The 9,045-nt window shown below is 29.5% G+C and overlaps 1 protein-coding gene across 1 annotated transcript in view; it reads right to left on the reverse strand.

Annotated features, from left to right (window-relative positions):
• The window catches only part of LOC106678186 (uncharacterized), a gene marked incomplete in the record, with an annotated part of 88,055 nt that extends 82,435 nt beyond the window's left edge, over positions 1 to 5,620 (reverse strand). Inside the window, 1 exon segment of the mRNA XM_067048978.1 lies at positions 5,483 to 5,620.
• Between the last annotated feature and the right edge of the window lie 3,425 nt (positions 5,621 to 9,045).

Consider the following 9,045-nt stretch of genomic DNA (forward strand, 5'->3'; position numbering starts at 1 on the left):
ATTAAGTACCACTTTTTGAAAAAAATTTTCTTTAATTCTGTTTAAGAAAGAAACGTTAAAGGTTTGATTTCCATTTAGAAGAGGCTGGTAAATAAAAGTCTTATGATACGTGAAAAAAAATTTTTTATATCCCTGAACCAAAATATGATTTTAAAAAATCACTTTTTTATGACAATCTTTAAGAATATATATAAAATTTACTCCCCAAAATAATTTTTTTTTTTTTCCTCTAAACTCTTGGATGTGAATACTTTAGAAATTAGCTGTTAGTGGTAAAACAGTTACTTTAAAACCATTATTATATTTTTAAAAAAAAAAATTGTACCATTAGAACTCCTGAAGGGTTAGGGGTGCGGTACTGTATAGGGATTACTGGGGCGTCTCTGAACCCACAGGGTTGACTCAAGGCTGCAGTAGCAGAATAAATAATTATCAGTCATAGCCAGATTGGAACCCAGCTGCTTGTAGTAAGTATCACAGAGCCTTAACACTGTTCCAACCCTCTTCCTTATACATATCTCATACATAATAAATAAAAGACAATTTAGCTAAGAAAACCTGTTCAAACAGGTTAACACTTTATATGTTGTTTCATATTGGTATTAGAAATATTGGCTTGAATCTAAAATAATTATTTATGCATCCAAAAGTTTCCTCACTAGTTTATGTAATTGAGAAAGGACTTACAAACAAACTAAACTAATGACGAAGTAAAGGTTATAGGCCAGTCAAACGATGTTTAAAAACTAAAGAAAATATGAAATTTTATATATTTAATCCATTATTTTCAGAGGGGAAAAATTAAAATTTGACTAGATGTAATTACCACTTGGTATTTTTAGTTCCACCTAGATTCATTACATGATAATAAATAACCATTGTTTATTAATTACATTTGCTTATGTAACTTGGATTACGGACGGTATTTTAACGTAATCAAATCAATTTACATTTTCCTTCAATGAATTCCAACTATATAAACAATAAAATTGTTTTTATAACATTTATATTTACTACTCACTAAAATTGATTAATTCCAAATTTTCAAAGTGTTTCCGTGTCAATAATCTGGTCACAGCTGACTCTTTGTATAAAAAGCCAATAAATCTCCTAAACTTCCTAATTATTTTACTGACTTATCATTAATTAAGTGGTTGTTGAATATTTTTTTTTAACCATGATAAAATTGATTTGAATTTATAAATTGGGCAGTGATGTTCTCGGTTAAAATGGTGTTCCATGCTCGAATCTGTGTGGTTGTTCAGGCCACTATTGTTCCATTACTTTAATTTAATAAATTCTAAACTCACTTTCCTCTGCTTAATTTCCTTTATTTTCTACATTTATTTTACCCTTACAACCTTAAACCACGCACCATTAAATTTCTGCAAATGTATTTCAATAATATAAGAATCTTTAAGTAAATTATTGTTAGCAGAGGTTATCCCTCCCTACTACAGTAGCAAAACACTCTGGATTATAGACAAGAGTGTCTGTTATTAACTAGTGTCTAGTTTATCAGTTTATTTCTTCACCTATCTTCAGATTATTTCACCTCTATTTCATCATCTCTATATCTATGATCTATCTCAGTCAAACTACATTTTTCACCTCTGCAAGCATATCACCTATTTTTATACATATCTTTCTGTTTCCGCAACCCTAATTAAATTGTAATTAACTAGTAGTAATATTAATTAAAGCCAATAGTAACTTGCAATCACCAATAATATCTTCCATTGTAATTTATTATTATTTTTTTCTTTCTAACCAGAGCTGTGTAGGTTAATTTTATTTGTATATTATTTAAGTATAAAATAATTCATTACTAATTAAAATGAATGTATAATGCTTTTCAGGTGATAACTTATGAAGTCGTTTATTATATCTACATCAACCCTATGCTATTAAATGAAATAAGACCAAGAAAGTATTACGAATCATATAGTCTAAAAATATTATGATATTCTATAACTCTTTTTTGATAAAAAATCAGACTAAATCATGATGACAATATTGTAATCAGTATGGTTGGATAACAGCTAACCTCTCATCATCCCACATACATTCCAAGGAAATTCTTTGATCTTTATTACATAAGATGAAATAATACTTATTACATAAGAAATACAACCCTAATCAATTAATTATTCATGTGTAATCCCTTACCATGTGAACTCGGAATTGACCCACTAACATTTGGAATTCATTTCTTCTGTTGCAATATTCTGACTCAGGGATGAAACGAAAAAGCCTAGCCTTTCTCTATCAGAGTTTAAAAGATTAATTTCATTTTTTGTTTATACTAGCTTTAATATTTTTTCCTGGAAAATCTTATGAATTTAAAATGATACGATCGCACAGCTTACAGTTCGAAGTTCATTGCAGTAGTTCATAACAGGCAATAAAATATTTATTAACATCAAGAGTCATCCCAGAATATTACAAGAACATTAAAATATTTGAGATAATTTCAGATTATTGATTTTATTTTATCACGTATCGGCCACTAAAGAACACGTGAATATCAATGGTTAGGCTTCTTTAGGAGTCCTGATTTTCTTTCTTCCCATCGTAGTTTCATGATCCTTGACTACCCTTCTTTTCTTTCTTCGGACCACTTCGCACCCCCCTTTTTTCCTCTTTTCTTAGATTTTTCAGTGTTTACGTATACATATCTCTATCTAGACAATCGGTATCTGAAATTTTAAGTCTCTTAATTCCTCCCTCATTTGCCTCGTGTATCTTGTTTTTGTAGCAAAAAAATTTTTATTAATTTTATTTCTTATATATCTAATTGTTTTATTATTACAAATTATTTAAGTTGAATATAGTATTATCCATTAGTAACGAATCCATTGGTATATCTCGTGAAACATTATGAGACTTGTAATTGTGTAATATAAATAGTAAAATTTTTAAATATTGAACATTTCGTGATGCGCTAATAATAATTGATGTTGAATAAATTATTATAAAATTATTAAAATTAGCAAAATCATTTTTTTCCTAAAATACTTGTTTTTTTAATGTTTCCTTCAAGTTTGGCCCATGAACTGGATGAAAACCATTCACGTTAGTAGTTAGTACATTCTTACAGCTTCAAACAATACCACACAATCATCACTCTGCCTGCCCCATGTGAGTGGTATAGATCGAAGAGGAACTAGTCTGTGAACAAAACCGTTCCACATTATTGCTCGACAACTAGGCCTTTTTCGACGAAAATTTATCCAAAGATGTGAATCCAAAATGAAAATGTTTCTGTCGTACAATGTTAGGGATGTACGCAATTCTGAGCATGTCTCAAACCTCACAAGAAGTTTAATGATAAATATTCTCAATATTGAGATCGTGTAAATTGACCATCAGATTGAGCTGTGGATCTCAGACTGCCACTGCCGGGTCACAACTCGTTTCTGTTCGTCTCCTCAAATAGCTCGAGTGCGTCTTGAATTGTGTACAAATCCAAGCATTGCTACATTATAGCGGACCTTTTAGGCTTTTCTCTACCTTGCCTTTTCTACTGGTCATATGTGGAATAGGCGAATCCATCAAAACAATCTCAAAATAAGTGTGTATTTCCTCCTCACTTGATCCTTAAGTGATTATTTCAATGAATATAGTTCCAACCTACTCTTTACTAATCAAATTATCGACATGCAAAAAATATTACCTTTAAAATCAAAAATATCGAGTGTCTGATATAAAGTGTTTAGTTTTTTTTTAATGTTGAGTGTATATTAATCAATTGTTAATTATTTAAAATATTTATTTATTGTAAAAATATTTTTTAAGGCAACAATCGAGAATATTTTCTTTTAAAAATCAAAATAAATTGAAATAATTATCAACTAAGAAATAAACTGTCCAATAATTTTTCGATTTTTCCGATATTAAGTATCTCTGAAAATTAAATTTATATTATAAATAATACTTTCTATGGTTTTAATTATTTGTTTTGACTCATTTAAAATTTCTCCTTTCATTTAATTTCATCTAATAAAGCCTTAATTCTGTTATTTTGGTTTTTCTTGGATATGATTCCCATCTCTTGTTGAATTACTTCTTTCTGAGCATTCCATCTAAATGTTCTTTTAATCTGTTATTCCAAATTATTGTCTTTTCGTAAATAATCGACATTATCTGTTGTATATTTTATTTAAGCACCACTTGGTAAATGTATAAAATTTCAGATCTGTTGGACATTAATTATCTCATATTAACTTGAAATGTTTAATCATTATTTTTTCTTGGAATGGATTAGGTATCGTGTATGACTGCCTTTCAGTAAAATAAAAAAAAAAAAACTGGGTACCAAGCTGGTAGGTAGTGTGACAAACTGAACTGAGTCAAATGGACTCCCAACATATGGACATATAGGTTTACCAGCCACGAAACGTACGAGAACGTACGAGTAGTCACTCAGCTTACAGTGGAAATGTAGATAGTTGCCTATGGCCTTACCGTGGCTAAAATGTCCTCAAGCAGTATGAAACAATGTGTAGACGAGTTATGAAGAGATATTTTACCTAGAGTGCGTAATATTGTTGATAATTTGTAATTAACCTTTAAATTAAGAAAGAAAAAACAAAGGAAAGGTTTTTTGTAAGTAGCTGAAAAATGTCTAAGAATTTGGTTTTTATTCTTATACATTCCTTTAAACTTCAAATCATAAAAAATGGATAATTATTTTCAGCAGCTATATTTTGTTTTGTTTTATCTAAGAGAACATCGTTTGTGTTAAAAGAAAATTATAATATTACAATTTAATTAAATACTAATAGTAATTAATATGTATAATATAAATAATGACCATGTTAATAGCCATAACCAGGGATATACCGTGATAATTCCAATAGTTGCATTGCTGAAAGTTAATTATTGCGATGTAAATAATTAATAATTAATGGTTAAATTAGATATTTTTCCATTTCAATAATTATGAATAAATAACATCTATTTACAGTCCATGTTTACTATAAATATACTATCAAATTTACATTTACAAAGCTACATTCTGGAAATAACTTTTGATAAAATTGGCAAAATATTCTTTAAAATCTTTGAGTAAATATAAATGAATTTATTATATCTCTTTATAAAGAAACAGTAATTTTACCTAAATAAATCAATTAAAAAATGTATGTTTATAATAGTAGTTTAATAAATTAAAAATATTTAATTTTTATAAGTTACAAATTATTAAATTCATATTGTTTTTATTTTAAGATGTGCTATTCATGTGTGCAGCATAGCATGAATTTAAAGTGTCACAATAGTGTTTACTTATAATTTAAAGTATCAAAAACTAATATAAGAGTAATAAAAAATTAATTTTTTTTCATGAATTTGGTTTTTTCAATAATAGTAAAGTGTCCGGACCCCAGTATGATTTAAAAAAAAAATGATTGAAGCAACTTAAATATAATAATGTTATTTTATTTTAGTGTAATTATAATATGAAATGTTGCCTATTTACCTTTTGTAATATTTAACAATAAAAGACACAATTAAATTAAAAATCCACAACAATTTACACACTGTAATTAAACCAATACGTACAATGACGTCTGCCGACTACGAAAACGTGGAGACTGGGTGTAGCGTCATACCGACGGCTGGGACACTACTGACCGACCTTCACCGTCCTTCTGGAGGGGGGCCGTTTGCCCCACATCCCCCATCATCGGCAGGTTCTTGCACACCTCCCCTGCAACGTCTTCCAGGATGTGGTCAGCATATCTTCTCTCAATATCTTCAACATATCTCTTAGCCAACTTCCTTCCTTCATACTTGGTCTATTTCTTTCAAGGTGCGCAGCGATAAAAAAAAAATAACGAAAACATACAATAAACCGGAAGTCATTTCACAACGAAAGGCTTTCCAGAAGAATGAATGCTGAATTGAATTAAGAATTCTTAGGACAACATATTCTAAACTAATCACATAAAATATGTGTCCGGACTAAAGGTATTTGTAGAGAAATTAAATTTGAATTTGATCAATTTGGAGTAACATGCTAGATGTTACACATTAAATTTCTTTAAGTAAAAATAAGTCAAGAAATCTCCCGAACTACATTAATATTTTACTTACTGCTCATTAGTCTAGTTATTACTCGATACATTTGTTTTTATTATAATGAAATAAAATAAAACCAAATTCTTGAACCTATTTATGAACGCTTTAGGCAGTGATGTTCTGAATAAAATTGTTGGTGGGAACCTCAACCAGTTCAAATCTGTAGAGTAATTAAATTGAATTCAAGAATTTATGAATTTTTTTGAGCAAATTAAATTAAAATTCCTTAACAAACAATAGAAGATAAGAAAATGACAAAAGATTAAAAATATATATATTTCTTACTTTGCTACCCAAACAGTTGGCTCATATTAATTGTGCACATTTTTTTAAGCTTATGAAGTCTTTAAATTGAAATTTATTAAATCGTTTTGTGATCAAATCATCTGCACAATTAAATATCTCCTTCAGGCTAATTTCAGTAAGACGCCTCACAGCATCTTGTGTAAAATTTCCTCAACAACAATATAACAGTATAAGAACAAGAATGGCAATAAATTATAACAGAAAAATGATTCCCTTTATTCCACAATATTTTTATCTCATTTTAAGCAACAACGTATTTCCGAATTTCGGATAAAAAAAAAAATAATAAAAATCAAACTGAGGATTTTCAGTAACGAGGATGGCATCTACGATAATCTTCATTTTGATAATCCTAATAAAGAGTCATAAATATACTTTGACATTTTTTAAAATAACAGACCAGTCTCTATTACTGGCATAGTGATCACTCTGTTAAAAAAAATCTTTTCACTTACCATCATACATACATCCCCAAGTTTTGTATAGATTCGTGGAATCTTGTTGAAATTATAACTGTTTTATGATTTTCAAAAAAAATCTAATGAATCTGAAGAGGGCGAAAATTATGAACAATAAAATTTATTTTTTGTGTGGCTATAAAAAATTGTATATTCGAGGTGTGAGAAAACTAATAAAAAATTTTTTGCTGCCAAGAATACAACAGTTTAATAAATGATAACACAGTTGTAATGTAATCAGGAAAGATCGGGTACTCGGTTTTTTCCTTTCAAATCAGATGTGTCTATTTTTCCTTTTTTTCTCTTTTTTAATGCATACAACACTTTAATATTTTGTATATAACTATTGTTTATTATTGCTTAACAACGTATTTCCGAATTTCGGATAAAAAAAAAAATAATAAAAATCAAACTGAGGATTTTCAGTAACGAGGATGGCATCTACGATAATCTTCATTTTGATAATCCTAATAAAGAGTCATAAATATACTTTGACATTTTTTAAAATAACAGACCAGTCTCTATTACTGGCATAGTGATCACTCTGTTAAAAAAAATCTTTTCACTTACCATCATACATACATCCCCAAGTTTTGTATAGATTCGTGGAATCTTGTTGAAATTATAACTGTTTTATGATTTTCAAAAAAAATCTAATGAATCTGAAGAGGGCGAAAATTATGAACAATAAAATTTATTTTTTGTGTGGCTATAAAAAATTGTATATTCGAGGTGTGAGAAAACTAATAAAAAATTTTTTGCTGCCAAGAATACAACAGTTTAATAAATGATAACACAGTTGTAATGTAATCAGGAAAGATCGGGTACTCGGTTTTTTCCTTTCAAATCAGATGTGTCTATTTTTCCTTTTTTTCTCTTTTTTAATGCATACAACACTTTAATATTTTGTATATAACTATTGTTTATTATTGCTTACAATAAGAACTGTTTATTTCTTTTTAATACCCAAAATAATAAGAGTAAAATTTGTCATTTAAGTCACGTTAGAACATTTCAATGATAATAAGACATGGCTGATATTTAAGACCATTTAATTGTACATTGACGTGCCGAGTTCAATCAAAATAATTTAGTGTATAAAAAAAGTTACTGTTTTATCAAATTCAAGATTTGAAAGGACTGTAAATATTTTAATCCTATTTAATACTTACCAATGTTTAATAATCACATTAGAGCATTCTCTTAGCTTATTTAATCCCATTCGATTTCTTCAAAAAAAGCCTCATTTTAGTTGTTTGTTTGAAAGAAGAAACAAGACAGTGTTCAATGAAATTTTCTTAATTTTAAAGGATTACTGGAAAAAAAAAATTCACAGTCACTGAAGCAACTCGTGAAATTATCAAATATGAAGGGGAAGGTATCCTTGACCAGCGCACTGCGCGGCATTGGTTTGAAAAATTTAGCAGTGGAGATACGACGTTGGAAACGAAGAAGGGCTCCGGGTGCCCATTAATGGATATTGATAAGGTTTTGCAGAAAGCTTTTGAGTCATATCCGTCCACAAGTACTCGCGAACTTACCAGGGAGTGTGGTGTGTTGAACGATACTGTTAGTCGCCAACTACTCTCTACGGGGAAGGTGAAAAATAGGCTATCATTTGGCTGGTCCCTCACGAACTCCTCAGCAATCAGCTAAGAGGTTAGAAATTTGTTAAAAAACCTGCATGGGTTTGAACTCCTACCTCATCCACCATATATTCCAGACCTTGCACGATCATATTACAACTTGTTCGATCCATCCCCCATTACCTTCAGAGGAAAAATTTGATATTTGCGGTCCTAGAGTTCTATGGTAGCCATCCCAGAGAATGGTATCAGCGTGGGATCGAGCAATTGGCTAGCAGATAACTAATGACGTTAGATAGCAATGGACTATACTTTGAGTATTAATTTATTATATTTCAAAGAAATAATAATATAAATATTTGGTTGAAAAACGGTCCTTTTTATTTATTTATCCTCCCCTCCCCCATTAATTAGACCTGTTTCGAGAAAATCGGAAAAGGGTAATTAATTGTTTCAATGACGAATCACTTCCGGTTGGTCGATTATATCAAAAAAGTTACTGTCGGTATATGCATGAATTAAATATTCCAGTCCAATAACCACTATTTGTTTTTTGAGCTAGACTATCAACACAGAAACACACATGCGCACGCACATAACGAGCGGAATTG

This window comes from Halyomorpha halys, unplaced genomic scaffold, assembly GCF_000696795.3.
Source record: "Halyomorpha halys isolate HHAL.00 unplaced genomic scaffold, Hhal_1.1 Scaffold128.1, whole genome shotgun sequence".
NCBI lineage: Eukaryota > Metazoa > Arthropoda > Insecta > Hemiptera > Pentatomidae > Halyomorpha > Halyomorpha halys.